At 40.3% G+C, this 22,042-nt stretch overlaps 1 protein-coding gene and 1 pseudogene across 1 annotated transcript in view; one reads left to right on the forward strand and one right to left on the reverse strand.

Moving 5' to 3' along the window:
• Positions 1 to 22,042, reverse strand: part of PDE6D (phosphodiesterase 6D) — a 55,070-nt gene that overhangs the window by 8,376 nt on the left and 24,652 nt on the right. The window lies entirely within an intron of this gene.
• Positions 19,129 to 19,928, forward strand: LOC615610 (phosphoglycerate mutase 1-like; annotated as a pseudogene).

Raw genomic sequence — 22,042 nt, forward strand, 5'->3', positions numbered from 1 at the left:
GACTGAGCTCCAGACAAATACAGTTGATAGTTTATATGTCTCCCCCCCCCACCCCCGGCTGTCTAGCAACCAAACCTTCTTCCCAACCAGCACCCTGCAGCCTCCTTTCCCCTGTGGGAGGCAGTGAGTGCTTTGCACTATAGCAACTAGGATTCAGCTTCTTCTCTCCTAGTCACGGTGCAGCTGGGGGCAAGCATATGACCTAGGCTGGGACACCCGGGGCCCTGAAGCTGTCGTCACACAAAGATTTGAGTAAAAGCCAGCAGTTCCTCAGGGTAGGGCAGCAGGTTGTGCCAACCTGATGCTTCCTGAAGTGTGTCCCTTGTCCCTCTGACTGCCAGTCAGTTCTGAAGCAGCAGAAAGCCTCTGAGAGTCTTTTCCATGGGTTGGGTAGTTTGCAGTGCAGAACTCTGAACAACACAGTTGATGAGCATCATTATGTATGGACTAGTTCTACATTTAACCCTCTGGAGAGACTCTAAGTTTTGCTGCGATATAAAAAAGGTCACAAAAGAGAACCAAGGGTTATCCAGTAGTGTGCCCCAAATGTGATTGGTACCTAAACCTCCCATGCCCTTGACCTGCTTGGGCACTGTCCTTGGACATGCACCCACCACTGCTTTGAAGTTGTGTTGGTTGTGCTCCTCTCCTCTCAGTGTGCGAAATCCTAACAAATTCTCCTGCAACCTCATTATATCTCTTGATACAGTTGCTCTGTTGCACCTACATGGTTTTCTCACCTCTTTCATATTTCTACATTCCACTTTTTAATTTTAGCAACTGAATCTAAAAGCAAGTTAAACGTATCCACACTTGCTTAGGCCATATCCTAAAAAGTGTAAACGGTGACAGATTTTCTTTTCTTGGGCTCCAAAATCACTGTGGATGGTGACTGCAGCCATGGAATTAAAAGATGTTTGCTCCTTGGAAGGAAAGCTATGACAAACCTAGATAGCATATTAAAAAGCAGAGACATCACTTTGCCAACAAAGGTCCATAGAGTCAAAGCTATGGTTTTTCCAGTATTCATGTACACATGTAAAAGTTGGACCATAAAGAAGGCTGAGTATCAAAGAAATGATGCTTTCAAATTGTGGTGCTGGAGAAGACTCTTGAGAGTCCCTTGGACAGCAAGGAGATCCAACCTGTCCATCCTAAAGGAAATCAGTCATGAATATTCACTGGAAGGACTGATGCTGAAACGAAGAGCCGACTCATTGGAAAAGACCCTGATGCTGGTAAAGAATAAGGGCAGGAGGAGAAGGGGGTGACAGAGGATGAGATGGTTGGATGGCATCACCGACTCAATGGACATGAGTTTGAGCAAACTCTGTGAGACAGTGAAGGACAGGGAAGCCTGGTGTTCATGGGGGTTGCAAAGAGTCGGACACAAATCTGCGACTGAACAACAACATACATATACTTACCCATTCTAGAGTCTCCGTGTATTAAGAGAAAGCTTCCCCAACTGGAGAAATAAAACAGGCACTACTGCTCTAGCAAGTCCATGCTGAACTCAGATCTAAACAGAACTGCCTTAGACATTTAAGCCCAAGGTTTTCAGAAGACAGTACTCATTCAACCTGCAGTGTACATGCTTTTCATTCTTTTCCTGCAGATAGTCTCTTATGTACTAATATAGCCACAATGGACACCAGCCTTTCTTAAATAAGAGAACTAAAATTACTTCTAAATTTCCAGGCTCACAATGCAAGTAGGACATTCTAGCAAAACTACTATAAGAAAAGCCTTGGGGAAGGAGTTCTCCTCACAAAGCAACAGATGGATCAGACCTAGTAGCTTCTAGAAAAAGCATTACTGTCCCTGACCCAGGTCAGCAAACAAAAGCCTGGGACCACGACATACTCTTCAATCTGTCAGGGGATAAAAAGAAAATAGCCTTAAATTATTCTGTCTGATAGTTAGTAGATAGTGAATTTGTTTCCTCCATTTTATAAGGCAGAGAGGCTGCTAAAAACATATAGCTTAATTCCTTAATGTAAACATCTCTTCTCTTTATAAATAATCAGATTAAGGACTTAATTAATATTGGGGAAAATATAGTAAAAAAAAAAAAAAAAAGTATCTTCGGCCACTTCAACAATTAGGCATTTCCTGTATGTACCCTAATCTGGAATATTATTTACTAGTGTCTATATCATATGTTCATTTCATAATCCTAAACCTGTGACATTTTAGCCCCAATAAATAATACAAAAAGCTTCCCAGGTAGCAGAGAGGTAAAGAATCCATCTGCCAATGCAGGAGACATGGGTTTGATTCCTGGGTTGGGAAGATCCTCTGGAGGAGGAAATGGCAACCCGCTCCATTATTCTTGCCTGGGGAATCCCATGGACAGAGCAGCCTGGTGGGCCACAGTCCAAGGGGTCGCAAAGAGTCGAACAAGACTAAGCAATTGAGCACATACATACACACACACCCACACATACAACACAAAATCAGAGAAATACAAACAGAGCTCCATTCAAAGATACTGGGGTGAAGGTTACTTAGAGACCCTCCAAGTTCTGTGATTTTAGGGGTGAAAAGAAAGGCTCTTAGCTCATTATAGAGATGCAGTCATTTTTGTTGTTGTTGTTAGTCAGACACTAAGTCATGTCTGACTCTTTGCGACCCCATTGACTATAGCCCACCAGGCTCCTCTGTCCATGGGATTCCCCAGGCAAGAATACTGGAGTGGGTTGCCATTTCCTCCTCCAGGGGACTGTCTTGACCCAGGGATCGAATCCACATCTCCTGTGGAGTCATTTGGGAACAGCTTTCTAAATCATAAAAATACAAATCCATGATACCCTATCAGTAAAAAGAAATAAAAATGATTGAGGAAAGTGTCTTAAAATAATAACAATGAGAAAAGCTGGTCCACAAAAGAAGCATATTTGCCTAAAAATGTTGGAAATGAAAGATAAGCTCTTATGACCGATCATCATCTGGCTGAAAACATTTTTTAACAGCTTTTTGCCAACGAGATTTTTAAAAGAAAAAAGAATGTGAGTTTTAAGGCTCAAAGTTCAAGTCACTTCCTATCTTGAGAGAAGAGGATTAGGTGGACAAGCTTTAAGGAGCGGGGGCTGGAGGACTATTTATAAATACCACCTTCTGGGTCAGCCAGGTCTTTTCTCATTTAAAAGCTCCCTGGTGATTTATATATGAGATGAGCACAGAGGAACGCTCCTTTACTAAGGGAAGCCTCTGCTGGGGAAGAGGGGTTGTCCCTGGTACCTCTATATTTGGAACCAGGCACCCAAAAGGAGATGCACTCTCACATGTAAAATAAAAGCATCTTAAAAAGAAGCTTCAGAACAAAAGCAATAGTTTGTAATGTATCAGGCTTTACGAAAGTTAACAGAGGAAATAAACTAAGAGAAACTATGGAAGAATGAGACGTTTGGTTCAACGTGACAGTTGCATAAGTCCTCTGATGTTTTAAAGAACAGACATGGTCTGGTATGAATTAGATGCAGTCCAATGTAGGAGCTGGGGACAGTCCTGAGGTACAGAAGGCAGTGGAGGTGCAGAGGTGGTAGTGGAGTGGGAAGGGAGCGTATGGGGGTTGGAAGAAACCAGTTAGATGAGTGGTTGTGGTAGTGGTTTAGTTGCTAGGTCGTGTCCAACTCCTGCGATCCTGTGGACTGTAGCCTGCCAGGCTCCTCTGTCCATGGGATTCTCCAGGCAAGAATACTGGACATGAACAGGGTACTAGGTAAATTTCTCCTAGAGATGTCAGTTCAGGAACTGGGATACAAAGACTTAAAATACTTCATAACAATCATCTATAGAAGCATTTTGGAAGAGTACATTGAGTCTTGTGGGTCTTAATTAGTTTTAAATGGAAATAGTAAACATTAATTTTTGATTAATTACTGAATAAGATGAACATTCATTATTATACTGTATATATAATATACATTGTATTAACAACATTAATATGCTGAACAGAACAGACTCACTGGACATGCCAGTATCTCACTGGCCAGTTAAGGGAGAGAAAAATGAGGGACATTAAGGCAAGGCAAGGTAATAGAGAGGGAATGAGGAAGGCAAAGAGGGGAAAGAGGAAAGAAACACAGAACACACAAGAACAGGAAAAGGGACTCGAGGGAGAGAGCTAAAGAAGGAAAAAAAAAGCCCATATAAACTCAGAACCAAGAGATAGGGTGAGGACAGAAGGGAACAGAGAGGAAGAGGTTCGGCAAGTTGAGAGGTTAGTTCTAGTTTTTTCTACTTTAATATTGCACCATAGAGCGTTTTGGTTAATGACTTTCACAGAATGGTTTGAAATTGATGGGTGGAGAAGGAAACAGCAATCCAACCATTAAGCCCCTCTGAATTGGCTGATTCATAGTTTTCTGGAATTTATTATCCAAACTGTGGTTACCAGTGGCGAGAGGGTATGTTGAGGGGCAATACAGGAGTACATGAAGAGGAAGTACAAACTATTAGCTGTAAAATAAGCTACAAGGATATATTGAACAACATGGGGAATACAGCCATATTTTATAGTAACTATAAATGGAGTATAGCTTCCCTGGTGGCTCAGATGGTAAAGAACCTGCCTGCAATGCAGGAGACCTGGGTCAAGAAGGTCCCCTGGAGACAGGAATGGCTACCACTCCAGTATTCTTGCCTGGAGAATCCCATGGACAGAGGAGCCTGGTGGGCTACCGTCCACGGGGTTGGTTGCAAAGAGCTGGACACGAGTCAGCAACTAACACTTTCATAAATGGAGTATAACCTTTAAAAATTGTGAATTACAATATATTATACATCTGCAACTTATCTAATATTGTCCAGCAACTATATTAAAAAAAAAAAACAACAACTGTGGTATTTTCAAGAATGAAAGAGTTGCTTACTGGGAGGTACACTTAAGTGAGTTGGTTCATACAAGAGCTTAAAAAGTGCCTGGGCATTTAGTTAGCCATGTGTTAGCTATTATTATTATCACTATTATTGCTTATCATTTCCAACCTGGCCTCCTTGCTTCCAGTCTCCTTTTTATAAATTTATTTTTTGCCACACAGAGTCTTCATTGCTTTGTGTGGGCTTTCTTTACTTGCGGTGAATGGGAACTACTCTTCATTGTGGTGCTCGGGCTTTTCATTGCAGTGGTTTCTCTTGTTGCACAGCACAGGCTCTAGGTGCAAGGGCTTCAGCAGCTGTGGCACATGGGCTTAGGTGCCCCAGAACATGTGGAATCTTCCCAGATCAGGGATTGAACCCGTGTCCCCTGCACTGGCAGGCAGATTCTTAACCACTGGACCACCAGGGAAGTTCTGTTTCCATTCTTGCCTCCTCCTCAAACCCATTCTCACAGATGGAAGTGGTTTTTTAGAACTGTAAATCAGATGTCAATCCCCATTTTTTCCTTTGCACTTAGGAAAAAAAAAAGTCCTTTGTGTAGTTTCCAGGGTCCCCCAGTTGCTATGTTCTGCTCACACAGTCTCTTCTCCCTGCTTTTGTCCTGACTCTTCACACCCTCAGGTCCTGGCTTCAGTGCCACCTCCTCAAAGACACCTGGGACCACTCAGTTTCCAGCAGTTTCTAAAATCAGATCTGCCTGACTCCTGGGTCAAGGTTTCTTCTTGCCCCAAGGCCAACACCTGGCCACAGCTGGCTTCCCAGAAGCAGAGGATTTGTGGTACCTTCATCTCCCCTGAAAAAAAGGCTAAATACCCCTCCACCTTTGTGTGTTGCTCTCTTGGTAAAAAACCTTCAATGGATCCTCCCAGACTGACGCAGGGCTCCCCATATATCTGATTTCAAACTATCATTCATTCAATAAAAGCTTACTGACAACCTACTGTGTGCCGAAGACTGACATCAAAGTCACATGTGAAAAAAATCTAGGCAATGTTGTTTCATAAAAAGTGACAGGTGACCCACTCCAGTATTCTTGCCTGGAAAAGTCCATGGACAGAGGAGCCTGGTGGGCTGCAGTCCATGGGGTTACATGATTGACCATGTGTGTATCAGGGTGGAGGGAGATGTGTTGGTAGCAATAAACTGGTAGAACTAAAAAAAAAAAAAGTGACAGGTGGAGGGAAATAATAGTTCTAAATTAATATTATTTTATTAAAATTATGATCTTAAATATGTATGCAAAAATATTTCATCCACATCCCTTTTTAAAATATTTTTTCATTGGAAAGATAAGAAATTGCCTTATACTCAGGGTCACCATATATTTAGGCATTATTCTGATAATTTTGTGGGTTTTCTTTACTTAAAACCAAAAAATTTACTCACTTCCTTAAAGATAATTCATACTCAAGCTGGATAATCTGCAATGATACTGAGATAATTCTCTAATGATATTAACTGCAACCCTGATACCAATCTAAGGATGGAAGATACATAAGATTTCAATTCACAGCAATTCACCAAGAAGGGAATTGGCTTATCAAGTGTTATTCTATTCTAGCCCTTTTTAAAAAAAAATAAACTTTAAATTTTAGTTTTAGACTTACAGAAAAGCTGTAAGATAGTAGAGTTCTCATATACCCAACACCAGTTTCCCTTTATATAAACATCTTGTGTTTGCTGCAACTTATGAACCAACACTGATACATTAACATTAATTAAAGTCCTGGGTTCAATCCCTGGATTGGGAAGATTCACTGGAGAAGGGAAAGGCTACCCACTCCAGTATTCTGGCCTGGAGAATTCCACAGACCGTATAGTCCATGGGGTCGCAGAGTCAGACATGACTGAGCGACTTTCACTTCACTTCATAGTGTCTTCAGATTTCCTTAGTTTTTATGCAATGTCCTTTTTCTGTCCCAGGATCCCATTCAGGAATCCACATTACATTTAGTTGTCGTGTCTCCTGAAGTTCTTTTTTTTTAAACAATAACTTTTATTTATTTATTTTGGTTGTGCCACTATGTAGCATGCAGGATCTTAGTTCCCCATCCAGGGATTGAACTGGTGTCCCCTGCATTGGGAACACCGAGTCTTAACCACTGGACCACCAGGGAAGTCCCTTGAAACTCTTCTTGGCTGTGAGAATTTCTCAGACCTTCCTTGTTTTTGGTGACCTTGACAGTGTTGAGAACTGGTTAGGTATTTCCTGGATGTCCATCAACTGGGGTTTGTCTGATGTTTTTTCTTATGATTAGACTGGAGTTGTGGGTTTTGAGGAGGAAGACCACTGAAGTAAAGGGCCATTTCCATCATATCATGTCAAGGGTACATAATGTCAACATGACTTATCACTGTTGATGCTGACCTCAATTGCCTGGCTGAGGTAGTATTTGTTAGCCTTCTCCATTGTACACAATCATTTCCCCTTCTTTCCATATTGTACTCTTAGAAATAAGTCACTGTATGCAGCATGAATTAAGGGGTGGGGAGTTATACTCCATGTCCCAGTGGGAAGAATAACTAGATGAATTATCTGGAACTCTGCAATGGAGATTTGTCTTTTTTCCTATTTATTTTAAAATCAAATTATTTATTTATATCAGTTCAGTTGGTTTTATTATCAAATAACTGTGCTCTGATACCTAAATGATCTATCTACATGAAAATATTTCAACACTAAGCAATTTGTTTAAAAATATTTAAGACGGGATTTCCTTGGTGGTCCAGTGGCTAAGACTCAGCTGTCTCAATGAAGAGGGCCTGTGTTCCATCCCTGGTCAAGGACTAGATCCCACATGCTGCAACTAAGTTTGCATGCCTCAGCTAAGACTTGGCTCAGCCAAATAAATAATACAAGTAAGTAAATATTTAAAAAAAAATATTTAAGATGTTCACCTGTTAAGTCTCAGGGATTCATTTGGATTGTAGAGGGGAAGACAGACACCACAGGGTATATTAGTATACAGTAACAAGGAAAAGCTGAGACAGAGGAAAACAAAATTGGTTTGGAGCAGAACACCTGGATGAGAGTCCAATTTCTACCATATAATATTTGTGTGATCTTAGATTAAGTCATTTATCCTGCCCAAGTTTTAGTTTGTCAACTACTGATAATACTTTAACCCTTAAGGTTACTGCAGGATTATATGAAATACCTATAAAAATGGTTTATAAACTGATAAACTTGATACAGGGCTTCCCAGAAGGCACCATGATAAAGCATCCACATGCCAATGCAGGAGACACAAGAGATGTGGGTTCAGTCTCTGGGTCAGGAAGAACCCCTGGAGTAGGAAATGATAACCTGCTCCAGTATTCTTGCCCGGAAAACTGCATGGACAGAGGAGCCTGGGGGGCCACAGTCCATGGGGGTCACAAAGAGTCAGACAAGACTGAGCACACACACAAACTTGATACACCAAACTGCTCAAGCCAATGGCAATTCCAGTTTCAGTCACTGGCTTCTACTCTAGGTGAAGCTGATTGCTCAGGAAACTGATTCACAGGTAGAACAGAGCTTTTAATTCTTTCAACCATTAATTCAGGTTTCCCTTATTTTTAGCTTATTCGTCCACATCCTGAGTTTTACTGTCTTTGGATGATGCAATTAAGGATGACTATTAGGCAACGGAAGAACAAATACAAGTTTTTAACAATGGATGAAAAGAAATATTTTGTGGAGAGAATGAGTCAAGAAATGTGGAGTATAAATGTACTTATTTACAAAACAGAGTCACAAGTGCAGAAAACAAACTTATGGTTAACAAGGGGGAAAAGAGGGGGGTGGAGGGATAAATCAGGAGACCCAGATTGACACACACACACTGCTATATATAAAATACACAACTAGTAAGGACCTATTGTATAGCACAGGGAACTCTATACTCAGTACTCTGTAATGGCCTACATGAGAAGAGAATCTAAAAAAGAGTGGAGAGGGAGTTTCCTCATTGCCTAGTGGTTAGGATTCCAGGCTTGCCCAGCTGTGGCCCGGGTTCAATTCCTGATTGGGGAACCAAGATCCCAAAAGCTGTGAGATGTGGCAAAAAAAAAAACAAACCTAAAATAAAAAAATAAAAAGGAATGGCTATATGACTATATGTAACTGATTCACTTTGCTGTACAGCAGAAACTACTACAACATTGCAAATCAACTATACTCCACTTAAAAAAAAAAAAAAAAGAAGTTCCACTCAGTAAGCAAATCAACTATACTCCACTTAAAAAAAAAAGTTCCACTCAGTAAACTTTAAATATTCCAATATTATCTATTTCACTTTTAGAAACTGTTGGTTCTTTTTTATTCTCGACTCATGTAAGAGATTTACAAATTAAAGATTATTTCCCTTTAAAAAAAAAAAGAAAGAAACGTTAAGTAAGGGACACTTACTTTGAGGCTATCAGCCCACTGTGGCTCCCTTTGCTTGGCAAAGCAATAAAGCTATCCTTTTCTACTTTACCTCATTCCCCCCAAAAAAGCTGAGTAAGGAGAAATAAAGATATTTATGTAAAACAAGCTATGATTCACACTTACTGGGTAAACACTAGAAACATTCCCTTTAAAGTCATAAGTAGGGCAGAGACATCTTCTAGCACCACTATTATTTACTGTATTCTGGAGGTACTAGACAACACAATTATAAGAGAAAGAAATAGGAAATATAAAAATTGGAAAAGAGAAAATAAAATAATCATTATGTGCCAGTGATATGGTTATTTATCTGGAAAACTGAAAAGAATCAAAAGAAAAGTTACTGTAAATAACAATAAAAGTAAGGCTGCTCGGCTCAAGCTCTATCAGAAAAAAACTCTAAATGCTACTGAGGGACACAAAAGAAATATTAAATAAATGGAAAAGCATACCCTAATTTTGGATGGAAAAAATTAATGCCATAGATTCATCCATAAATTTAATGCAATTCAGATAAATGTAAACTATAGGATTTTTTAAAAACCCGAAAACTGATCTTAAAATTCATATGGAAAGTACGAGAATCATCAGTAAAATCCTGAAGAATAACAAGAAAAAAGTAACAAGAAATATATCCTTACAGATATTAAAACTTATAAAGTTATAACAACTAAAATAGTGTTGAATATGACTAGACAGATCAATGGAAGAGAAAAAAATCACATGGAATTCAGTACATATTAAAATTCTTAAAGAGTATTTTTAAAGAGATGGGAAAATTCTTAAAGAGATGGGAATACCAGACCACCTGACCTGCCTCCTGAGAAATCTGTATGCAGGTCAAGAAGCAACAGTTAGAACTGGACATGGAACAGACTGGTTCCAAATTGGGAAAGGAGTATGTCAAGGCTATATACTGTCGCCCTGTTTATTTAACTTATATGCTGAGTACATCATGAGAAATGCTGGGCTGGATGAAGCACAAGCTGGAATCAAGATTGGCGGGAGAAATATCAATAATCCCAGATATGCAGATGACACCACACTTAGGGCAGAAAGTGAAGAAGAACTAAAGAACCTCTTGATAAAAGTGAAAGAGAGTGAAAAAGTTGGCTTAAAACTCAACATTCAGAAAACGAAGATCATGGCATCTGGTCCCATCACTTCATGGCAAATAGATGGGGAAACAATGGAAACAGTGACAGACTTTATTATGTGGGGCTCCAAAATCACTGCAGATGGTGACTGCGGCCATAATATTAAAAGATGCTTGCTCCTTGGAAGAAAAGCTATGATAAACCTAGACAGCATATTAAAAAGCAGAGACATTACTTTGCCAACAAAGGTTTGTTTAGTCAAAACTATGGTTTTTCCATTAGTCATGTTTGGATGTGAGAGTTGGACTATAAAGACAGCTGAGCGCCAAAGAATTGATGCTTTTAAACTGTGGTGTTGGAGAAGACTCTTGAGAGTCCCTTGGACTGCAAGGAGATCCAACCAGGCCATCCTAAAGGAAATCAGTTCAGAATATTCATTGGAAGGACTGATGTTGAAGCTGAAACTCCAATACTTTGGCCACCTGATACAAAGAGCTGACTCATTTGAAAAGACCCTGATGTTGGGAAAGACTGAAGGCAGGAGGAGAAGGGGACAACAAAGGATGAAATGGTTGGATGGCATCACTGACTTGATGGACATGAGTTTGCACAAACTCCAAGAGTTGGTGATGGACAGGGAAGCCTGGCGTGCTACAGTCCATGGGGTCACAAAGAGTCGGACATGACTGAGTGACTGAACTGAACTGAATGTATTAACAGAAACATTTAAAATCAGTGGCAAAAAAAGATGGGACTATTGAATAAATAGTGTTAGGACAAAAGGGTGGTCATATAGAAAAAATTAAATCTCTACTTTACTCCTTCTATTAAAATGTACTTCAGACAGATCAAAGTTAAAAAAGAAAGAAAGGAAGGAAGGAGAAAAATACAAAGGGAAATATGGGGATCTTTTTTATAATGTAGGATTGGGAAAGGTGTGATATGATGAAAAATCCAGAAGCCTTTACATAAGTCTCTTCCTTCTCTGACCAAAACTGCAAAGTGCCAGAAATCCTCATTTCTTCTGTCATTGTCTTATCCCTCCCATTTAGATCTTCTAGAGGCTTTTCTTTTAATACATAATGTATTCCTCCATCTGATTTTTTTAAAGAAAACACAGTTCAGCTTTTAAACTGCAAAAGTTTTAGTTTTCACTGTATAACCTTTTATACTATTTGAAAACATTTTAATCTGTATATTATTTAAAAACAAAAGCACAAATAACTTCAATAAGAATCACTTCCTAATTCTTCACCAAAGAAGAGGCCTAATTTTTCATACCCTAGGTCACCTGAATTTCTTTCTCTGGAAGCTTTTCTCAGTAGTGAAGACTTGGCCCCGGCTCCCTCACTGCTCTAATATATGGTAACTTCTGCGGATAGAGAGGATTCCAGGAGGATCTATTGAATTTGATCAGATTAACCTTTGCAGCAGCTTCTGCCCCGGTCAGTTCTGGAGTCACTGGCTTCATAATGGCAGTGGTGTGCAGGCTACTTTAAAAAGAGGGGCAGAATAATCGCGTTACATGTGTGTATCTCCTGGCTAAGACAGACACTATAATCCACCATCTCTGAACGAATCAAGATTTAAAAATGAGCCTCTGCTTGCCAAATGGCTCTCCTGAATGCTTATTTTTGTCTTCCTCTGTCTGATTTTCTAGTACTTGCTCCTCATTATTCCTTTTATTCTGAACATTCACAGGCTTTTAGCAGCTGTTTTGTGTACTAGTTACAAATTTTCCCTAATTTGGTTTATGTACTTACTGAGGGCAGAGGTATTCCCACTCATTGAGTTGATAGCAAAAAATGGAAATCTTTGGCTATCGTGGCTTTTGCATCACATCAATCAGTAACTTTCCAGTGTGCCAAAAGTAATTAGCAAAAAAAAAAAAAAAAAAAAATTGGGGGGTGGGGTGGGGTAATAGGGCTAAGTAGAATGAACAAGATTTTGCTTCCAAATTATTAAGTCTAGGGTACTCTGTATAAGGACAGTCAACATTAGTTTTCATAGAGTATGTTTTCTTAGAAAGGATTTTTCTTTTAGGATAATGCCTGAATTAAGGCTTTAAAAGGGACTAATTTCTTAATTAGTATTTTATTCTTATTCTACTTTGTACTTTTTTTCATGACACATATTCTTCCCTGGTGGCTCAGCTGGTGAAGAATCCACCTGCAATGCAGGAGACCTGGGTTTGATCCCTAGGTTGGGAACATACCCTGGAGAAGGGAAAGGCTACCCACTCCAGTATTCTGGCCTGGAGAATTCCATCTGAGTGACTTTCACTTCACTATTAACAGGTATCTTAAAGTTATTGTACAGTTCTTGTTTACTCCGGACTTGGAATCCTAATCAATTTCTAGACATAATCCTTTTCTTCCATTTTAATTATAGTTTAGAATTATAAACTTTCGAAAATGTAGTCTCTTACAGATGCTACCAAAATCAAAACAGGGGCACATTCCTAAACTATGCCAGAGAAAATAAAAATCACTAGCTTTATTAGCTTGAAATTTGATGGAAGACAAAGGGATCATTTTTAAATGGACTATTATTATTATAAATAGAAGAGTATTTTTTATATTTTCATACTATTTTTAGAGATTTGCTAGTTTGTAAAAATAAATGTCTGCCTGTTGGTCATTTGAATGCACACATTTAACTAGAATGAGGTACCATATTTAAGATCCTGTGATATTCCTTCGTGTAACAGGAGAGAGAGATTGAGAGAGAAAAGAGGGAAAGAAGAGAGACAAAGATATAGATTGATATGAAGAGGGGGAAGGAGGGAAGGAGCGGGGAGAAGGGGGAGAGAAAAATGGGAGAGAGGGAGTGAGAGGGGGAGAGTGCCCCTGCTTTTTTATGCAGGTGAATTTAATGTTAGCAGTTTAGAACAGTTGTGTAAAAATGAAGCGTGGTTTTTGTTTGGGTTTTGGTTTTGTTTTTTTGGTAAATTACATGGTTTAAATTGCTCTGCAGGAGTTTTAAAAGTACCAAATAAGTTATCTCATAAATGGAGAAAATTTTCTGTAAATTAATGTTTAAAGCCCTAATTTGAGATTAACTAGCAAATCTCTAAAAGCAAATTTCTGTTTACTGTGATTTCTTCAGGCAGGGCACATCCATGGTAAGTCTTTATTGTGATAGGAAAAAATGCCAGTCATGTTAGTCAACAGCTTCTGAAGATTATACCCCAGTTAGATACAATCATATTTCAGATCTGAACCCCCTAAAAAGCCAGAACTTAATTTGTCACATCACTGTAATGTATCTTTCCCTACCACACAAGACCTCTCTCTTAGAAAAAGATATCTTTGATGTCTTCATAAAGTGACATTTTTTTTCCTTTTTTTCCCCTAAGCCTAAGAACCTGAAGTGCATCATTATCACATCAATGGCACCTTATAATAAGCTTATGCTTGGCTTCCCTGGTGGCTCAGATGGTAAAGACTCTGCCTGCAGTGTGGGAGACCTGGGTTCTGTCCCTGGGTTGAGAAGATCTCCTGGAGAAGGGAATGGCAACTCACTCCAGCATTCTGGCCTGGAGAATCCCAGGGACAGAGGAGCCTGGTGGGCTATAGTTCATGGGGTTGCAAAGAATCATACATGACTAAGTGACCAATACTTTCATTTTCTTTCAATATGACCTCAAGCAAGTGCCAAGACCAAATTATCTGCATGAGAAACAACGTCCGGGGCAGCCCTAAGTTTACTCAACCAAGGTAACCTGAAATTCTCGGCTGTTCTAGCGTTTGCTGGCAGAGGTGGCCGCTGTCAATTCGCCCTTGTCACATTATTTTCCTTTGTCTCAGCCACAGGGGAGGGCAACAGGGTTTGCTTCTAACTTGTAACAACAGCAGAGGTTATGGATTCCCTCTGCTGCCCTGACAAACCTGACTCCTGGCTCCTCGCCTGGAAACAGGGTAAAGCTGAAGAAAGATGTATTGTTACCAAACAGGACAAGAAATCTGCTATTCTATGAAATGTTTGGTTGGCTACTTGGGGAACATGGAAAAGTCTGTCAGAGGAAGGAAAAAAAGGAAATTGTGTAGAGCTGGCTTTGACCAGAATGTCCACTAGCTTCCTTGATATCCTCGGTTTCTTTACTCCACTTCTTATTTCTTTTAATACACACTGTGGAGTCTGACTGTAAATAAGATAGCTGAAAAGCAGCTACTTCCATGACTGTTTTGCATGGTTATTCACCAAGTGGACTCTCAGGGTAATCCTAGAAGGTATGTGACCCAGGAAAAACAGTGGTTAATAGTACTGTACCAATGTCCCTTTCCCGGTTTTGATAATGTAGTATAGCTATGTAAGATGTTCTCATTGAGGGACATTAGATAAAAGGTACATGAAGACTCACTTTCTATTTTCACAACTTCTTGTGGCCTAAAATTATTCCAAAATGGAATTTGAAAATTAAAAAATAGACACCCATGTGTATATTACACTAGTATTAGTTTCTAAGACATTTAAGACTCTATGAGCATGCTCAGTCGTGTCTGACTCTTTGCAACCCCATGGACTGTAGTCCACCAGGTTCCTCTGTCCATGGGATTTCCCAGGCAATAATACTGGAGTGGGTTGCCATTTCCTTCTCCAGCAGACCTTCTCAACCCAAGGATCGAACCCGGGTCTCCTGTATTACAGGCAAATTTACTGTCTGAGCCACCAGGGAAGCCCTGCTTCGTTCTATACCATATGCTAAATTCCAAATTATTGAAGAAAAATGGTTGATTATCTCATATTGTTTACTATAATACACTGCAATTGACCTCAATAATTACATATAAAGAAAATACAGATGAATATGTAACCTAAGGATAAAGAATGCCTCTCTAAAAAGAAATGCAAAAGAAAAAAAAAACATAAAAGAATAAAGTGTGTACAAATTCCAGAATAAAACCCAAGTGGTTTCAGCAGGAGGGGGAGAGCACTAGACAGAGTGCTCTGGGGACAGAGATTGAAACAGACTAGGTTTTTCAAACTGTTTTAAGTTTTTACAAGAAGAATGTATCTCTATTACTTAATTTAAGAAGTATCTCAAAAGTCAAACCATAGAACACTTTATACCTCAAAATCATCATAAACAAAGTTAAGTCAAATGAAAAACTAGAAAAATATAACAGGCAAAGGGACAATGTCTTTACCACAGAAGGAGCACTTACATGAGAAAAAGACAAAATGGCTCAAAAGAACAGTAGGCAAAAACATGCAGGAAATGCAAGTTTTCACCTGTCACACTCCCCCAGCCCAGCCTGGCCCTCACAGGAGGAGAGAGAGAAAGAGCTGCCTCCCTGGGACCCCGAGGGAGAGGTGCCTCCTTGAGGGAGGACCAGGTTTCAGGGAAGGGGAGGGCTCCAGGAAGTGCTCCTGGAGGGAGGAGACCGTGTTTAGAGCAGAAAAGGGTTTTCTGATGGGGTGGTGTTGGGGAGAATTGGGTGGAGTAAAAGGCAAGAGGGTGAGACCACCAGAATGGACTGGTGCCTGGAGGAGCCTGCGCTTTGGGAGGGTACAGGAAGTTTATGGAGTCATTTATAGCCTGTTCTCAAGGTTTCCAACTTTTGACAAAATTATTTCGGTACTAAACTTGCCCAAAGGGCTTTGTTTCTTTGGGCATTGACCTTCCTGACCTCTCTTGACCTTCCTTTCCAGTCAGTCACCAAGTTCTGCTATTTTCTTCCATTAAAATGCAGTTTCACCTTTTTTCCCCTCTATCCAATCTGCACACTACTGGCAGACTATTGTTTCTAAAATATCACTTGGATCTTGTCTCCTCCCTGCTCATAAACCTCTCAGAGCTTTCTGCTGTCACTGGGTCAAGCATAGACACACCACGAGCAGTCTCCGGTTCCCTTCAAAAACACCTGCTCCAGCCAAACTGGTTCCATCACAGACCTGTCCTTGTATGTGCCACCATCCCCCCAAAGCCTTTTTTATGTTTTTCCTAAGTCTGATTTCACACTCAAAAGACCCTTTCCTTTTTACTTCTCCATGGTCTAGCATTTTTTCACATTCAGTTTCATCCCCTCTTCTCCCACGAGTATACAATATGCTTAAAGCACAAGAGTGGAGTCTCACAGCCCCGGTGATAATCACGGCACCATTATTTAATAGTTTTGTGACCTTGGGGTCACTTTCTTTAGGTTTGCATGCTAAGTTGCTTCAGTCATGTCCAACTCTTTGTGGCCCCATGGACTGTAGCCCACCAGTGTTCTCTGTCCATGTGATTTTCCAGGCAAGAATACTGGAGTGGGCTGCCATTTCCTTCTCCAGAGGATCTTCCTGACCCAGGGATTGAACCCAGGTCTCCTTCATTGCAGACAGATTTTTTACCGTCAGAGCCACAGGGGAAGCGGCTTCCTTAAGGCTTAGTTTGCCTCAACTCCAAAATGTAATAAATATTTGTATGATTCTTGTGAAGATTCAATGAGAACTATGTATGTAAAACTAACACAGTGCCTGGAGCACAGGAGATCAGTAGTAATGCCCGGAAGTTCACTAGACAGTACTCATTATTACTGTCCAAAATACATTTCTTTTCTCTGAGTATAAAGTTTTTCTTATGATTTGGTGCTTGTGTGCACTGCTATTTTCTCTCTTACATTTAGATTTTTATACTCATTAACACTGGACGTAAAGCCCTGTGTTAGATGCTTTATGTACACAAAACGACATGTTAGGTACTGTTACTTCCATCACTTCACTTTCTGGATGGGAAAAAGTCTGGAGATATTAAAAACCGAACCTAATATTAAACAGCTGGAAGGAAGAAGCAGGTGATTTTCTTTTGATTGATCTATTTTTAAGGTTGAAAACTGTCTACGATTTCCATGAATGATCGCTGGACAGTCCTAATGAGTCAGGTCTGATCTTCCCTCATCGGGAGATTCCTCCCAAGGAGAACTGAGCACTGTCACCAGATCTGGCTTCAGCTTCGCTCCCCAAACAGCCAGAGCCTGCGCTTTCCTCCAGCGACTGCTCTGACCCTTTGACTTTAAGAAAGAAAGCACACGAGAAGCCCCATGTTTTGTTATAAGAAGAGAGGAAGATCATTTCTGGCATGAGAAATCATGCCATAAGTCATCAGAACAAAAACCAGGTTTCCATCAACAAGAAGCACCCTGTCTTCCCTGTCTTTCTGAGGAGAAAGAGAGGCTCTTAATAGAAAGAACCAAGCCTTCTGAGTACAGAAGAGGCCAACCTTTCCCAAAGGCAACATAAAAGAGTGTAAGTCTTAAAGAGTCAGAAAGACAAAACCCTAAAGGACAAAAGAAGGACAGACCCCACAACTGTGTATTATTTATTCTGATCTATTACATGAGAGTGCCAGTACATACAACTAGATTTGTTTGGTAAGAACTGAACGAACATAAAAATGAACCACTGTATTAACTGACATGGTAATTATGTTTACAAACTGATTGCCAGTAGAATCATCACACATTAGGCCTCTTCAGGAGCCTACAGTTTCCAGACCATGAGAAAGCACTGCCTCTGAGTGAAACCTGCAAATTTTATCTTGCTAACTCTCAAACTGTTTTGCCTGATAAAGGTGAAAGAACTTCTTTAAAACAAGCAAACAAAAGAAACCAACAGCCATAAAACAAGTTCATCTACTTAAGAAATAAACATGTCTCCCCCGCTCTACTGTCTCTTAACTATCAAGGGTACTTTAGAGGTCAGAAGGAATAGATATACATTCCTATCAGTAGGGGAGCTGCCCACTGCCAGCCTCTGGACAGACACCCTGGGCATGGATTCTCTAAGGCTCAGTGTCAGTAACTTCCTGAGTTGGGAGACTGAGATTGGTGGATGACCAACAGGAGTTTTAAGGTCTCTCCCTTCATTTACCCACTTATCAACAGAGGGTCTTTACTTGTGGAAAGAGGGCAAAGAACTTTTTTCTTTACAATGCTTCTCTCCTACATGTCAGAAGAGAATTATGAGGACTGGAGGGATTAAGATAATGATATTTCCCAAACTGCTTTACAAATTCAACTTAATAAAATCCCAGCTGGCTTTTTTTGGGCTGAAATTGACAAAATGATCCTAAAATTCATATGGAAATCAAGAGACTCAGAGAATTCAAACAGCCTTGAGAGAGAAACAAAGTTGGCCAAATCACACTTTCTGATTTCAAAACTTGCTATAAAGCTACAGTAATCAGATGGTGTGGTACTGGCATAAGGACAGACATATAGATCAATGGAAGAACTGAGAGTCCATAAATAAACCTCACATTTATGGTCACTTGATGTCTGACAAGGCTGCCAAGACAATTCAATGGGAGAAAGAATAGTTTTTTCAACAGATGGTGCAGGGACAATGGGCTATCTACATGCAAAAAGATAAAGCTGGACCCCCAACATTCACATCATACATAAAAATTAACTTAAAGTGGATCATAGCTCCACATGTAAGAGCTAAAATTACAAAACTCTTAGGAGCAATACAGGAATAACTCTTTGTGACCTTGGGTTAGTTAAAACCCTTCTTAGATATGACAGACTAGAAAAACATGATGACAAAAGAAAAAAAAGAAATAAACTGGATTTCATCAAAGTTAAAAACTCTTATGCTCCAAAGGACACCATTAAGAAAATGGAAAAACAACTCACATAGTGGGAGAAAATATTTGCAGATCACGGATCTGAGGAGCAAACTGTATCCAGAATATATAAAAAACTCTTACAACTCAATCAGACAAATAACCCAATTAAAAAATGGTCAGGCCGCATCCCGAACCGCAGCCATGGCTGCCTACAAGCTGGTGCTGATCCGGCACGGTGAGAGCACATGGAACCTGGAAAACTGTTTCAGCGGCTGGTACGACACGACCTGAGCCCAGCCAGGCACGAGGAGGTGAAGCGAGGCGGGCAGGCGCTGAGAGATGCTGGCTATGAGTTTGACATCTGCTTCACCTCAGTGCAGAAGAGAGCAATCTGGACCCTCTGGACAGTGCTGGATGCCACTGACCAAATGTGGCTGCCAGTGGTGAGGACTTGGCGCCTTAATGAGCGACACTACTGGGGTCTGACTGGCCTCAATAAGGCAGAAACTGCTGCCAAGCATGGTGAGGCCCAGGTAAAGCTCTGGAGGTGCTCCTATCATGTCCGGCCACCTCCATGGAGCCTGACCATCCCTTCTACAGCAACATCAGTAAGGATCACAGGTATGCAGACATCACTGAAGACCAGCTGCCCTCCTGTGAGAGTCTGAAGGACACAATTGCCAGAGCTCTGCCCTTTTGGAATGAAGAAATTGTCCCCCAGATCAAGGAGGGGAAACGGGTACTAATTGCAGCCCATGGCAACAGCCTTAGGGGCATCGTCAAGCATCTGGAGGGTCTCTCTGAAGAGGCTATCATGGAGCTGAACCTGCCAACTGCCATTCCCATGGTCTATGAATTGGACAAGAACTTGAAGCCCATCAAGCCCATGCAGTTCCTGGGGGATGAGGAGACTGTGCGTAAAGCCATGGAGGCTGTGGCTGCCCAGGGCAAGGCCAAGAAGTGAGGGCAAGCAGCAGATTACTTTCCCAAGGATTACCTTCCTCCCCTGCCCTGGCCTACCCTATTCCTCTGCACCTCTCCCTGGCACATGTCCCACTGATGACATCTGTAGGCATCGTAAGTTGTACCTGCAGGTGGGGACCAGCGGCTCCCAATTCCACATTAGCCATTTTATCTCTTGCACCCACTCCCTTCATACAGTCTAGTCAGAATGGCACGTCTGGGGCATGGTCCTCAGTCCAAGCTGAGGGAAGACTTATTCAAGTGTTGAGAGGTCATCACTGGGAGGTTTGATGGTGGTTTATTACTAAGGAGCTGCTTGAGTAGGGAACAGGGAGAAAACCATGCTGAGGTGTGACCAATGAGAAGTAAGAGCCTGTTCGTGTCCCCAGAGGCCAGCCGGGCACTGTTGTTAGGTGACTCGGGGCTCTAATCATTCCAGCGGAAGATGAATGTAACCTGCATGGTGACTCAATCAAATATTCCTCCCTGACTCTAAAAGGCTGGATCAATCCTGAATGTTTTTGTGTTGCATTTACTTAAAAAAAAAAAACATATATATATATATATATATATATATAAATACAAAAAAACAAACAAAAGAAAACCCTTCTGGGGTTTTTAGTGGAGGTTGAAATATTCCCACATGTGGTCATCAGCAAATAAGTCATTCCTTACACTATCATGGGATAAGCTCCTGACGTCTAAGGTGTAGGAGTTCATCCTGCTGTGTTTTAGAATCCCTCCCCTGCCTTACTGTTTTGTGGCAGCGGAATGCCTCTTGATCATGTCCAAGTGTGTCTCTCACTGTACCTGACTTCTGAATCATGTTCCAGTTGCTTGGCCCAGCACTTGGGCCCAGTATTCATTTGAGCATAACTGTACTAAAAATGTCTTTTTTCCAGATCAGTATAAAATAAAGGAGTGATGTGCAACAAAAAAATAAATAAAAAATGGTCTAGAATCTGAATAGACATTTCTCCAAAGAAGATACAGAAATGGTCAAAAGCATATGAAAAGATACTCAACATCATTAGTCACCAGGGAAATGCAGATTAAAACCACACTGAGATATTACTTTACATCCTCTAGGAGGAGTATTCGTAGGAAGACATGTGTTCAAAACCACGTAGAGAAACTAGAACCCTCATACACTGCTGGTGGAAATGTAAAATGGAGCAACTTTTCAAAGAGTCTGGCAGTTACTCAGAAGGTTAAACAGAGTTACCTTATAGCCCAGCTATTCTGCTCCTAGGTATATGTCCAAGAGAAATGAGAACACATGTTCACACAAAAACTTGTACATGAATGTTGATAGCAATATTAGTCTTAATAACTAAAAAAAAAAAAAGTGAAGACAACCCAAATGTTCAACTGATGAATGGATAAATAAAATGTGGTACATCCACACTATGAACTATTATCTGGAATTGAAATGGAATTAGACACTATGAACCTTGAAAACATTAAGTGAAAGAAATCAGTCACAAAAGCCCCCAAATTCCTTGATTCCATTTATATGAAATATCCAGAATAGTGAAATCTATAGAGGCAGAAGGTAGATTAGTGGTTTCCTACAGCTGGGATGGGAGGGTAGAGGAAATGAAGAATGACTGCTAGAGGAAACAGGGTTTCTTTTAAAAAGGTGATGAAATGTTCCCAAAGTGACTGATGATGGCTACATAACATTGTGAATAGAATAAAACCCACTGAACTGTACATTATAAATGGGTGAACTATATCTCAATGAAGCTGTTAAATGTGTATTTTAAAAAGAATTACAGGTAAATAAATTTATATTAAAAAAAATCACCACACTAAAAAAAATAAATAAAAAGAATTACAGGGATATCAAGAAAAAGGCTTCAACATTAATGAAAAGGTCAGGAAATATTTCAAAAACAAAAATCCACAAAAGAATCAGAAAAACACTTGGTAAGTATGTGAAAAGGAAAGCTGTAGGACTGGAAATTAAAAACATCCTTAGTCTGGATCTATTCTGAAAAACAAATTTTTAAAAAACACACTGTGGTCGGGAGGGATAAACTGGAAGTTTGGGATAACATGAAAAGTGAAAGTGTTAGTGGCTCAGTTGAGTCTGACTCTGAGACCCCAGGGACTGCAGCTGTCTGA

This window comes from Bos taurus, chromosome 2, assembly GCF_002263795.3.
Source record: "Bos taurus isolate L1 Dominette 01449 registration number 42190680 breed Hereford chromosome 2, ARS-UCD2.0, whole genome shotgun sequence".
NCBI classification, from domain to species: Eukaryota; Metazoa; Chordata; class Mammalia; order Artiodactyla; family Bovidae; genus Bos; species Bos taurus.